Source organism: Heloderma suspectum, chromosome 6, assembly GCF_057233095.1.
Source record: "Heloderma suspectum isolate Gila_16-S chromosome 6, 16-S_ref, whole genome shotgun sequence".
In the NCBI taxonomy this organism is placed as follows: Eukaryota; Metazoa; Chordata; class Lepidosauria; order Squamata; family Helodermatidae; genus Heloderma; species Heloderma suspectum.
The window spans coordinates 71489731-71503441 of record NC_139463.1 but is presented as its reverse complement, the minus strand read 5'-3'; the positions used below and the strand labels follow the sequence as shown (position 1 = coordinate 71503441).

At 49.6% G+C, this 13711-nt stretch overlaps 1 non-coding gene across 1 annotated transcript; it reads left to right on the top strand.

Annotated features, from left to right (window-relative positions):
- The first annotated feature begins 13319 nt into the window (after nucleotides 1–13319).
- Nucleotides 13320–13391, top strand: TRNAQ-UUG (transfer RNA glutamine (anticodon UUG)). Its single transcript has one exon. It is a non-coding gene; the product is annotated as a tRNA-Gln (tRNA).
- Nucleotides 13392–13711: the final 320 nt, after the last annotated feature.

Sequence of the window (13711 nt, the reverse complement as noted above, 5' to 3'; positions counted from 1 at the left end):
AGGCCAGAGTGTGTTTTCCCCTCTGCTCTGCAGCCTCTGGGCAACTGACCGTCTGGGCCAAGGGCTTTTCTGGCGGGGGGTGGAGAAGCATAGATTCCTGCCACTTCGCTTCTCATGCCCACTCTTCACCAGAGAATTGTTCTTTCGCTCGGTTACGTCCTTGTCTTGAAACCCCTTCTGAAGCGTTATGACCGCCTTCTTCCCTCACCTTCCCGGCCACCCGTCAGGGAGTTGCCAAGTGTCGGGCCTGACTCAGCTGAGCTGTGAAGAGCAGTTTCCCGATGTTTGGTCTGCGCTGGGCTGCCAGTGGAGACGATGCGCCTCACAGGTTAAGCGGGGACAGCTGAAAGCTGCAGACGCTGTCTCCCTACAGACTCCGGTTCTGCCTCTTAACAGCAGAGGCAGACGTCTCCCTTGGCCGGAAGGCGTCTTGAAGTCCGAAGCTCCACGCTTGTGCTGGTGGTATTCTTTCCTTCCTCAGAGAGGCAAGAGCTTGATGTGGAGGCATGGGGAGGAACTCCGAGGGAGAAGCTACTTGAGGGAAGGGGGACTTGGCGTTGTTTCTGAGCTGCCTTTGCCCAGCTTGAAACATAGCTAGGCTTCCAGCTGCAGAATGAGAGGGAGCAGACACAGCTCTGGATCTGAGTCACAAGGGCCAGTTTTCACATGCTCCTCCCAGCCATGGGCTTTGGTCTGTGACCCTAGGTGTGTCACAGCCTCTCCGTCAGTCCCTGCATCTGTGAAAGCAGGCACACGATTCACTTCCTTGTGTTCTTGGCAAAGAGTGTGGGCTTGATATATTTGTCTGGGCTTGATATATTTGTCTGGGCTTGGCACATTTACAGCACTGTCCAATATATACGCAGAAGTGAATCCCATTGAGGGTTCAATGGCAACTGTTTCATGGTTCCTCCAGGCTGTAGGCCAAATCCAGGCCTCTCAGTCAGGACTTCTAAACACTCCCCAGGCCACACCCCTCCACCCAGGCCATGCCTCTCACCAGCCCTGCTCCGAGCTAGTGATATTATTTACTCCTTCCTGCTTTGTTCCCCAACGGCAAAGCTGACAGAGGGAACCTTGCACAATCTGGGGAAGGAAAATGTCAGGATGCAAATGTCTCCCCCCGCTCCCCACTGTTGTGAACAGAACACACGTAAAAGTCCACTTTTGGCGCTGGCCATGCCCATGGACTCTGGGAGGATTTGGCCAAGGTAATAGGAACCTCGAGCGGGAAAAGGTTCCCCACCCCTGAGTTAAAGGATCTCAGGTATAGGGCTGGGAAGGACCCCAGCCTGAGACCTTTGAGAGCGGTTCCCTGCCAGGGTGGACAATACTGGGCTGGATGGACCAAGGGTCTGAGTGCATGATAGGACACCTTTCTTTGTGTCTTCAGCACATACGCAAGTACATTCCACTCTTGCACTCCAGATAGCAAGAAGTGCTGCAGGGGAAGTGTCTCTGAATTACATGCAGTCCCTCAGGCACAGCTTCTTATCTACATTTCTGGAGGATGAAATCATTTAAGGAAGTTATTTTCTTGATCTTCCATCATTCACAGATAACTCTATCTGCAACAGGAGACCATATTCAATTTTATACATCGGTTGTAGTCTTCCCAAAGTTTGTGGGCAAGAGAGATTGTGAGGAATTTGGTTGGGGGTGGTGGGAGGTCAATGTCTGAGAGTTTAAGGGCGCAGTCCTATGCAGGTTTAGACAGAAAAAGGTCCTACAACTCCCAGCATAGCTGGCTGGGGAATGCTGGGAGTTGTAGGACTTTCTCTGTCTAAACCTGCATAGGATTGCGCCTTAAGATGGGTAGCCATGTTAGTATGTTGCTGCTAAAAACAACAAAGGGTTGGATCTAGATGAAGGATATTTGCTTATTTATTTGATTTGTATCCCACCTTTCTACCAAGAATGGCACTCAATGGCACTCACATTAGTCTCACTTTAATCGGTGGGCAACAGGTGGCCCTGGCCTTAAGTGCAGCCCCACGACCCCTACATTTGCTGCTGTGGTAGCGCCACCACCAAAACAATCCGTTGTCTGCTGCCAACTTTCAACAACAAACCACAACGGTGGCCTAAAAACAGCAAATTTAAGTCTAAAATGAAGTGTGCACTTTGTTTTAAGGTTGGCCTTCTTCGGCCAGCGTTGAGGTTTCAGCAGCAAACCACCAGTAGTTTTGCCGCCGCTGTCACTGAAATGTGGAAGAAACGGAGCAACAGTGTGGCCACCGGAGCATTCCGGGCGGTTGAGGGGGTGGGCAGGGTTGAAAATGGCCCCTGAAGTTTTCACCTGTGCTTGAATCTCATTGAAAACAGTGAGAGTTGGATTGGTTGTGATTAACTTGTCTCATTGATTTCAGTGGGATTGAAGCATGACTAAATAACAATGCAATCTTACATATGTCACCTAAGAAGTAAGTCCCTGATAAGTGTATATAGGATTGCAGCTTTAGTCTGGATCCAACCCAAAGTGTCTTGTGGCACCTCATGGCATAAGCTTTCATGGACCAAGGTCCACTTAATCACATGCATAGAATGTTTTCTGAATCCATTGGCAGGTGTATATATTCATGAGTGTAAAGTGGGAACGGGGGGGGCAGTATGAATCAAAGGGCTGGGTCTTTGCTGCCAGCTTCTGTTGCTGAGCCACGTATCCCCCATCTTGTAACTGTGCATTTGGTTTCTTTTTCCTAGGAGCAGAACTTGGCATTTATCCCTATTAAACGTCATTCTGTTGTTTGCTGCCCAGCGCTCCACTCTATCCAGATCACTTTGAATTTTGTTTCTGTCTTCCAAAGTATTAGCTATCCCGCCCAATTTTGTGTCATCTGCAAATTTGATCAGCATTCCCTGCACCTCCTCCTCCAAGTCATTAATACAAATGTTGAAGAGCACTGGGCCCAGGACTGAGCCCTGCGGTACCCCACTCGTTACCTCTCCCCAGTTTGAGAAGGTCCCATTGATAAGCACTCTTTGAGTTCGATTCTGTAGCCAGCTGTGGATCCACCTGAGAGTTGTTTCATCTAGCCCCCTTTGAGCTAGTTTGCTCATCAGGATATCATGGGGCACTTTGTTGAAAGCTTTGCTGAAGTCGAGGTATATTATGTCCACAGCATTCCCATGGTCCACAAGGGAGGTTACCTGATCAAAAAATGAGATCAGATTTGTCTGGCAGGACTTGTTCTTGACAAATCCATGTTGGCTTTGAGTAATCACTGCATTGTTTTCAAGGTGCTTCCAGGTGGATTGCTTTATCATCTGCTTCAGAATTTTCCCAGGGGTTGATGTCAGATGGACTGGTCCCTCCTCCTCCTCCTTTCCTGCAGGCTGCTGTTTGTGCACTACAGCTATGGACCAGGAAGGAACTACTGGTCTGGCAAGGCAGCATCACTGTCATTCTGAGAACTGTGCATGTACACCCACCCACTTACCCCTAGTAAAAGAAAGAAAAAGGCTTCCCTTCCTGGAGGGCTCACACCTCCGAAACGGGGGATTATTTTTAAAGGCACAGCCTTTGTGGCCCAGGCAGCCACTGGATTTGACCAATGGAGGCTGGTGGCTCCAATCTCAGTGGGGCTGTGCTTCCGATCTGGCTTTCAGCCAGAACTCTAAAGAAGCTATCCGAGCTGCTGAACCCATTTTAGGGGATAGGGTTCGGTACCTTGAATAGCTCCTTTAGAGTTCTGGCTGGTTTTGACTAAAGCCCAGAATGGAATCTTAACCCAGTGCATAAACAATGGAATTCGCTACCGCAGGATGTAGTGATGGCCACCAATTTGGATGGCTTTAAAAGGGATTTAGACAAATTCCTGGGGGAAAACGCTATAAATGGCTACTAGTCTTGATTGCACTGGTTACCAGTTGTTTTCCAGGCCAAATTCAAGGTGTTGGTTTTGACCTTTAAAACCCTATATGGTTCCGGCCCAGCCTATCTTAAGGAGCGCCTCCAGCAGCACCAGACAGGCCGCTTAACAAGATCAGCCTCGGATGGCCTTCTGTCTGTCCCATCAGCCAGGACAGCTAGACTGGTGGGGACGAGGGAGAGGGCCTTTTCTGTGGTGGCCCCCACTCTGTGGAACTCCCTCCCTAGGGAACTCCGTCATGCCCACTCTTTAATGAGCTTCCGTCATGCATTAAAAACGTGGTTGTTCAGGCAGGCATTTGGGGTGGGTTAGGGTATTTTAGAAAATGTTTTTATTGTCGAATTTTATTGTTTTAAACTGTTTTATTGTATGTTGTACATCGCCCAGAGTGGCTGGGTGACCAGCCAGATGGGCGATTAATAAATTTAATAATAAATAAATAAATAAATAAATAAAGATGGCTATGTGCTCCCTCCAGAACCAGAGGCAGTGAGCCTATGTACACCAGTTGCTGGGGAACATGGATGGGAGGGTGCTGTTGCGCTTGTGTCCTGCTTGTGGGTCCCTGGTCAACAGCTGGCTGGCCACTGTGTGAACAGAATGCTGGAATAGATGGACCCTTGGTCTGATCCAGCGGGGCTCTTCTTATGTTCTTATGTTCTTAGGTTCTTAATCACAGTCCCACCAAAATCAGAGCCACCAGCCTCCAGTGGTTTCGACCCTGATCCCCCCCAAAGTAATGGGTCAGAAGGGTGCCAGTGAAAGTGCACGGGGTGCTGCAACTCAGTTCTCACCTCCTCCCATTGCTGTTGCAGTCTACTTTCTCAGCCAATGGGGAGGAGGCAGAGGCTGCAGTAACAGCAGAATGGATGGATGGATGCCAGATGAAAGGCTCTGAGCATCCCTACACCAGCCTAAAATCCTACATTTAAAAGGGGGCTTTCTGCTCCCTTTTAAATGCAGGATCACAACGGACTCCGTTTACATGTGCGTCCTTCTCCCCCTTACCTGAGTCTTCCATATATTTCATTGATCTTGCTCCTCTTCTTGTGGTTTTTCCTTTTTCACAGAGGAAACTCAAGTGGAACACAACGGGGTAATTTGATAGCTCATTATCTCCAATCTATTAAAAAATGGAATAAAGGTCAGTTAGTGCAGAGATGCCCTGGAGGTTCACGACGTCATCTAAAGGGCCCGCAAACTTCCATGAATGAGCAATCTCAATAGCAGGATAAAAGCTCCATGTGGAGAAGCCCTCTCTGTCTCTCTCTCTCTCTGGCCAATTGTTTCATTTAAGCAGCAGAGCTGCTTGGTGAGTTTAATATTATACTGTATCTCTGCCTGGGAGCGCTGGTGCATTTTGTATTTCAGGCCCACTCATTTTGCATTTGGCCCCACCTCCTTTGCTTTCAGCCTCACCTGCCACTGGAATGTGGCCCCCAAGAGCTTCCTCAAAACTGAATTCAACCATTGGGCTGAAAAAGCCCCCCAGCCCCATCATAGAATCAAGGAGACTTATTATTTCCAAATGAGCATGTTTAGTACCACGGGGTAAAACATGGCTTCTGCTTTTGTACTCAGCCACTGACTTTGCCAGGGACATGGGCAAAACAGTAATAGCGGTTTTTATACAGCGGGTTTTTGGGAGTAATCAGAGCACTTCACAAGCATTATTTATTATGTATGTATGTATGTATGTATGTATTACATTTCTAGACCCCTCTGTAGCTGAAGCTCTCTGGATGGTTTACAGAAGTTTCATCATTAAAATACAATATACAAAGTATAAAAGTCATTTACATAAAAGCATACGGACAATATATACAGACAACATATAATTAAAAACAACTTTGAACTAAAAAGAATTTAACAACAACAACAACAACAACAACAATTGAACAAAAAACTGATACAGCTTAAAACAACACAGCGTAAAAACAGTATGCAAGAGTCAGGACAAGGAATAATAGAGTCTTTACTTCCTGCTTTAAAATCTTCAAAGCAGTCAGCATGCTCATTTCACCTGGCAGGTCATTTCACAACTGAGGGGCGGCAGTGATCTCAGTGATTGGTACTGATAAGAATAATTTTAATTATGCTAAAAGGTAATTCTTAGCTTGTCTGCTATAGCTAAAAGCAAGGGTCAGATGCACCCTAGCAATGGGCCTTAAGAAAAGGGGACCCTAAGAAAAGAAACTTGGGATGCTTCCATAATGTGCCAGACGTTTCCTGGAACATATTCGCTCACTTTGCCAATGGTTGCTTTCTAACTTTGCTGATTGTTGAGTCTGCAAAAGCTCTGCAATAAAGCTGTCCTAATTTAGAATAATCGTATGATTAAGAAACTGCTGTGAATAATGGATATTAGGTGCCATATATGGTGCTATAGAGGAGAGTGCAAAAGCTGGTTTGAAACTCAACATTCAAAAAATGAAGATCATGGCATCTGGCCCCATCACTTCCTGGCATATAGAAGGGGAAGAAATGGAAGCAGTGACAGATTTTATTTTCTTGGGCTCCAAGATCACCGCAGACGGTGACTGTAGCCATGAAATTAAAAGACGCTTGCTCCTTGGGAGGAAAGCTATGGCAAACCTAGACAGCATAGTCAGAAGCAGAGACATCACCTTGCCGACAAAGGTCCGTCTAATCAAAGCTATGGTTTTCCCAGTAGCAATGTATGGCTGTGAGAGCTGGACTATAAGGAAGGCTGAACGCCGAAGAATTGATGCTTTCGAATTGTGGTGCTGGAGAAGACTCTTATGAGTCCCCAGGACTGCAAGGAGGTCAAATCAGTCCATCCTAAAGGAAATCAACCCTGAGTGCTCATTGGAAGGACAGATACTGAAGCTGAAGCTGAAATATTTTGGCCACCTAATGCGAAGAGAAAACTCTCTGGAAAAGACCCTGATGCTGGGAAAGACTGAAGGCAAAAGGAGAAGGGGACGGCAGAGGATGAGATGGCTAGATAGCATCACCGATGCAATGAATATAAACTTGAGCACGCTCCGGGAGAGAGCGCAGGACAGGAAGGCCTGGTGTGCTGTGGTCCATGGGGTCACGAAGAGTCGGACATGACTGAACGACTGAACAACAATGGTGCTATACTGTAATTGGTCCTCGGGCTGGTTTTTCCTTGGGTATATGAATGTGTTGTTCTGGAAGGAGGGTTGTTGTTTCCCCTTTGTTGGCAGCCAACCTTCATGCATGAATAAAGGATTTGTGTCAACTCAATCTTGACCTCCAGCCTCATTCCTTTTTGAGCGGAGAACCCGACAGTACAACAACCCTGCAAGATCAGACTGCAATGGTCCGCCCCAGGCGTCTTATGGATCCAAATGGATTCCTGAATGCGCTTGGGGATTCTCTGGAGCACGCCAACGGCCACTAGGTCGAGACCCTGGTGGGTGGCTGGAATGCCGCAATTTCTGGGGCATTAGATCAGGTGGCTCCGAAATGCCCTCTCCCCCTGAACAGGGCTCGGACTGCACCATGGTTCAATCCGCGGTTACGAGCTCTGAAACAGGAGGTGAGATGGCTAGAGTGCCGGTGGCGGAAGTCTCGCTCCAAAGACGATCAGACATGGGCTGGAGCTGTATCTTCAGCCTATCACGTGGCGGTGAAGGGAGCAAAAAAGGAATATTATGCTGCCTCTATCGCGTCTGCAGAGTGCTGTCCCAGGAGGCTGTTCCAAGTGGTCCGGAGCCTGGTTGGTCCAGTGGCTCCGGAACCACTGGAGCATTCTAAGGCCTCCTGTGAGGCCTTGGCAAGGCACTTTGCAGATAAAATTGATGGGATTAGGAGTGTTACTCCGCACACTGTGGATACAGTTAGTGAGCAAGAGGCAGCCTGTGGCAAACCGGTTTTTTGGGATCGGTTCCAGCTTCTTCCTCCTGATGAAGAGGACAAGGTGCTTTCATCTGTAAGGCCGACCACCTGCTTACTTGATCCTTGCCCATCTTGGCTCATTATGGGCTGCACAGAGAGACTGGGTGAGGGGATGAGGGTGGTGGTGAATGCCTCCCTTGAGGAGGGAGTGATGCCATCAGCCCTCAAGGAGGCAGTGATAAGACCGCTCTTAAAGAAGCCCTCCTTGGATCCCCAAGTTCTGAACTACTTTTGCCCAGTTTCAAATCTGCCATTTTTGGGCAAGGTGATTGAGCGGGTGGTGGCGATGCAGTTGAAGGCACACTTGTAAGAAAGTGATTATCTAGATCCATTTCAGTCGGGCTTCAGGCTTGTGCATGGGACAGAAATGGCCTTGGTCACCTTGGTGGATGATATGAGGAGGGCTCTGGATAGGGGTGAATGCTCCTTCCTTGTTCTCCTCGACCTCTCAGCAGCATTTGATACCATTGACCACGGTATCCTCCTGGACCGCCTGGAGGGGTTGGGCTTAGGAGACACCATACTGCGGTGGTTCCAGTCCTTCCTCTCCGGCAGGTACCAGAGGGTAGCACTGGGAGAGGAGGTTTCGCACCCATGGCCACTGACTTGTGGAGTGCCACAGGGTTCCATCCTCTCCCCGATGCTATTTAACATCTATGTGAAGCCGCTGGGAGCTATCATCAGGAGGTTTGGGGTGCGGTGTCATCAATATGCAGATGACACGCAGCTCTACCTCTCATTCAAATCTTCACCAAGGTTAGCCGTAGAATCCCTGTTCAAATGTCTGGAGACGGTGAGTGGCTGGATGGGGAGGAATAAGCTGAAGCTGAACCCTGACAAGACCAAGATAGTTTTGGTGGGAGACCAGAGGAGGCTGGGGGATGTTGACCTGGTGTTGAATGGGGTACGGCTACCCTTGAAAGACCAGGTCCGCAGCGTGGGGGTCATTTTGGACTCCCAGCTGTCCATGGAGGCTCAGGTGTCAGCTGTGAGCCGGACAGCGCTGTATCAACTCCATCTGATACGGTGGCTGCGCCCCTTCCTTCCCGACCATCTGCTCCCATAGGTAGTACGTGCCCTGGTCTCCTCTTGTTTAGATTACTGTAATGCGCTCTACATGGGGTTACCCTTGAAGACTGTTCGGAAGCTGCAGCTGGTACAGAACGCGGTGGCTCGCCTGATTAAAGGCAGCCGCCGGCAAGATCACATCACTCCAGTGCTGAAGGAGTTGCACTGGTTACCAGCTGTTTTCTGGGCCAAATTCAAGGTGTTGGTTTTGACCTTTAAAACCCTATATGGTTGCGGCCCAGCCTATCTTAAGGAGTGCCTCCAGCAACTCCAGACAGGCCACTTAACAAGATCAGCCTCGGATGGCCTTCTCTCTGTCCCATCAGCCAGGACAGCTAGACTGGTGGGGATGAGGGAGAGGGCCTTTTCTGTGGTGGCCCCCACTCTGTGGAACTCCCTCCCTAGGGAACTCCGCCATGCCCTTTCTTTAATGAGCTTCCACCGTGCATTAAAAACGTGGTTGTTCAGGCAGGCATTTGGGGTGGGTTAGGGTATTTTAGAAAACATTTTTATTGTAGAATTTTATTGTCTTAAACTGTTTTATTATATGTTGTACATCGGCCAGAGTGGCTGGGTGACCAGCCAGATGGGCAATAAATAAATAAATAAATAAATGGGCTGGCCCTACTGTTCTTCAGAGTGAGGCAATGGTTGGGGGTGCCATGAAAGGGCAGCAAATGGCTAGCTATTTAATTATTATTGTCTTTCCATTGCCAAGGAGGGGAAGAGGCACATGCGTGATCGTCTGCCTCAGTTGCCAAAATAACTTGAATAGCTTGGGGTCTTATATACCTTGACTTGCGGGCAGGGATGTCATTTGCCCCTGATTACGAACTCCACATGGAAGGCTAAAAGGTAGTGGCTTGACTGACCCACCTGTTGAGTCAATGTCAGGTAAGTGAGAGCTGGTGGTTCTGATGTCGGTGGGGCTGTGAATCAGCTCTGGGTTTCAGTCAGAACTCTAAAGAAGCTATCCAAACTGCTGAACCAACCCCCCCCCATAGTTTCAGCACCTTGGATAGCTCCTTCAGAGTTTTGACTGGCTCTGACTGAAACCAGGAGTGGATTCACTGACCCACTGACATCGGCGCCACCAGCCTCCACTGGTATGGAGAGAAAGGGAGAACGTGGGGGTCCTGCAGGGCAGTGAATGAATGGAGGCTTGCTCTCCCCGCCCCTGTTCTCCTCTCCCTGCCTAGCCATGTGCAGTGGACGTGCATGACTTACTTCCAAGTAGGCATGTTTAGCAAACACCTCCCTTCGTGTGGTCCCTCCCTCAGGGGAAGTCAGGGTGAATTAAAATACTTGAATTAAATTGCTGTGGATATGTGGACAGACAAGCTTGCTCCCCCCCCCCAGCTCTCCGCACTCCTCTGCTTTGTTAATAGAAGACATCGAGTTTCTTCCATGCTGTTCTCCTTTCCATGCTGAGTCAAGTGAAATGGAGGGGGGGGGCAGTAAGATCCCATACATGTGTACATTCAAGTCATCAGCTCAAAATCAATAAAGCTGAGAATCAGGAAGGCGGGGAGGGGGAGGGCATTGCAGGTATGAGTGTAAAATTATGCTGCTTCCTGGAGAGTTTTTTTTATTATTATTTTTACAAAGGGAACCCAAAAGCAACCTACCGACTTTCTCAGGAGTAAGCCTCATTGAAATTTTTTTGACTTACTTCTGAGTAGACGTGGTTATCCATGCCAGCTTGTTGTTCCTTGAGGTAAAGACATTAAAAGGGAGAAAGCACTGGCCCCATTAATATTCGAGGGTGAAGCCCAAGGTTAACTGCCTTCCATGCCTTCCATCTCCTGCTGTTTGAGGCTTGCTCTCTGCCACTCTTCCCCGCCCCCCGCCCCCCCCAGACGGTAAACTGCAAAAGAGGACGAGGTACTTCCAAGGAGGGATGTTTCGTTCTAAAAGGCCAGGCTTGGGGCTTGCTCTCCCCGACTCCCCCACTCAATGAATATTCATAACAACAGGCAGAGGAATTCTCCCAACCCCCTGCTCCTGAACTCTTCAAACTGCAGGTTGAAGTTACTTCCCGGTACATTTGACTCTGCCCTCACCTGCCCCCCCCCCCCCCGCCACTTTCCCTTCCGCCAATCTCCACTGCCCCAGCAGCCCACAGCGAGGGCACTTCAGCTCACACAGACCGCAAAAGTGCCATGAAAGTGCCGCAGTGGGATCGTCCGTGAGAAAAGCAGTCTCAGGTTTTAGAAGTAGCAACTGCGAGCCGGCTACAGAGATGGACGCGCGTCATCTGACTCTTATCAACTTCAGGGCGCCGTAGGACTGGGGTGAAAGCCGCGATTGAGATGGCTGTCCGTCTCTCACGGAACTTTGCGGGCTCTTTAGACGATGCCATGAACCTTCAGGGCGTCTCCTGCACTAAATGCCCTTTGTTCTGTTTTTACAGCGATCCCAGATAAGGAGCGATCAAATTACTCGGTTGAGTTTCCTCTGTGAGAAGAGGAAAAGCGGCAAGAAAAGGAGCGAGATCAATGAAAGATAATGGAAGACTCAGATAAAGGGGAGAAGGAGGGGGAAAGGGGAGGGGGGAAAGGAAGCGGGTGAAAGAGGTCGTGATCGTGCATTTAAAATGGAAGCAGAAAGCCCCGTTTTAAATGCAGGATTTTAGGCCGGTGCAGAGACGCTCTATGGGGAGGCAAGAGCTCTAAGCGTTCTGCCTACTGCTCGCTCTTGCGTCGTCTTGAGAAGTTCCGATGACAACCAGTAGAGGGCAGCGGCACACAGGTTCAGCCCCTGCTTGGGAAGACAAGAAGTGCAGCACAAACAAGAAAGGTGCCCTGCCGGTGTAATATGTTGCTTGTGGGCGTTATTACAGCACAGAAAGCCACAAAGATCCGCTTAGAAATTGAGTGCACACCGATGTAGGCATTTTATTCTAATAGCTAATGCAGGAAAGGTCGTAGTCTACTAAAGCGTCCCGGGGCGGGGTGGAGCCCAAGCTGTTGCTTTGAAAATTTGGCTTAGTACAGCCCTTGGCCCTATGTAGCCCACCCAGCTGAGCATCCTTGATATTTGCTCCCTGGCTGGGGGTGGCCGTGTTAGTCTGTTGCAGCAAAACCCAACGAAGAGTCCTGTGTCACCTTGGAAACCTGGGCATAATCCTACGCATATTTAGACAGAAAAAAAGTCTTACAGCTCCCAGCATTCCCCAGCCAGCTGGCTGGGGAATGCTGGGAGCTGTAGGACTTTTTTTGGCAGGGAGTTGTAGGAATTTTTTTGTGTCTAAACCTGCACAGGATTGCGAGTTAAATGTGCAGAATCTCTGTCCCCTTCTGCACCTGCCCACCTTAAATCGAACACGGGCTATTTATTGGCTAGCCATTGAGAGTAGAAAACACATCCTTGAATTGAAGCAACTTGATCACCCGGCTCAGTCCTCCGGAAAGACTTAAAAACTCCACCGTAAAGGCTTAAGCACTAGAGGCTCTGATGTCAGTGAGGCTGTGAATCCGCTCTGGGTTTCAGTTAGAATTCTAAAGGAGCTATCCAAGGTGCTGAACTTAGTCTGGGGGTCGGTTCAGCACCCTGAATAGCTCCTTCGGAGTTCTGACTGAAACCCAGAGTGGTTCTCCCCGAAACCAAGAGCGGAATACCACTACCCCTCCCCGACATCAGACCCACCGGCCTCCACTGGACTAGAATCCCATTCTCCTTTAGACAGACCAAAAAGACCTTTGGTGGGCTGCAACCACCCCTCCATCAGATGCGCATTTTACTCCCCAGTGATGGGGGCAAAGGGTTCGTTTCCGAGGATCTTGCACGCAGGAGGAGGGCTGGCTGGGATGTGCCCTACAGGTGAAGGCTGAACGGCCCCATGCGGTACAAATGTCATGCAGGATCGGACGCGCGTCTTTTAATCGGTTTCAGTGCCGGAGCAAGCGGGGCGGTTACCAGTGGAGGCTGGTGGCTCCTGTTTCAGTGCGGCTATGACTCTGCTCTGGGTTCCAGTGAGAACCAGTCAGAACTGCAAGGGAGAGCTATCCAAACTGCAGAACCTATTTTGGGCACGGGGTTCAGCACCTCAGACAGCTCCTTGAGAGTTCTGGCTGGTTCTGACTGAAACCCAGAGCGGATGCACAGCCCCATGACATCAGAGCCACCAGCCTATATTGGTGGTCGCTAGACAGGCAAACTTAGGGTGCAACCCTACGCGTGTTCAGACAGAAAGAAGTCCTGCAACTCCCAGCGTGCCCCAGCCAGCCAAGCTGGCTGGAGCACACTGGGAGTTGTAGGACTTTTTTTTCTGGCTAAACATGCAAAGGATTGCGCCCTTAATGCTGCATAAGCAGAGAGGTTCTTTTCCTGGCTGGTTCCTGGCTTCTCTTGCTCTCCCTTTCCTGGTCCCTCCTCTAATCCGCTCGGCTCTGTTGCCCATTACCAATGTTGAGAACAGCGGCATTTCCAGGGAAAACACGCATTGTAACAATGACTGAGGAAGCCTCCTGCTCTGCCCAGGAGTCAGGCGGTCCCATGGTGTAATGGTTAGCACTCTGGACTTTGAATCCAGCGATCCGAGTTCAAATCTCGGTGGGACCTCGTGGGATATTTTTGCCTGGCAAGAGTTCCCGTAAAATTGGGATCCTCTATGGAAGGCGCTTAAATCGGGGGCGGGGGGGAGCAGCATTTTGTGCTTGCAACTAGCGGAGGCTTATTACTGCGCCTGTGTGCGGCTTTCCGAAGAGGGGGAGAGTAGGGGGAAGGAGCCTGCCTTTCATTGGGCAGCGTGGATGGAACGCCTCCCTCTGCGGTGCGCTATTGGCTAAGATGCGCAAACGCCCAACGAGCTTTTTCGACCCGAGGGGTTTGGTGGATGAGGCTGGCTGGCTGGAGATCAAAAATGTGGGAGTTGAGATTCT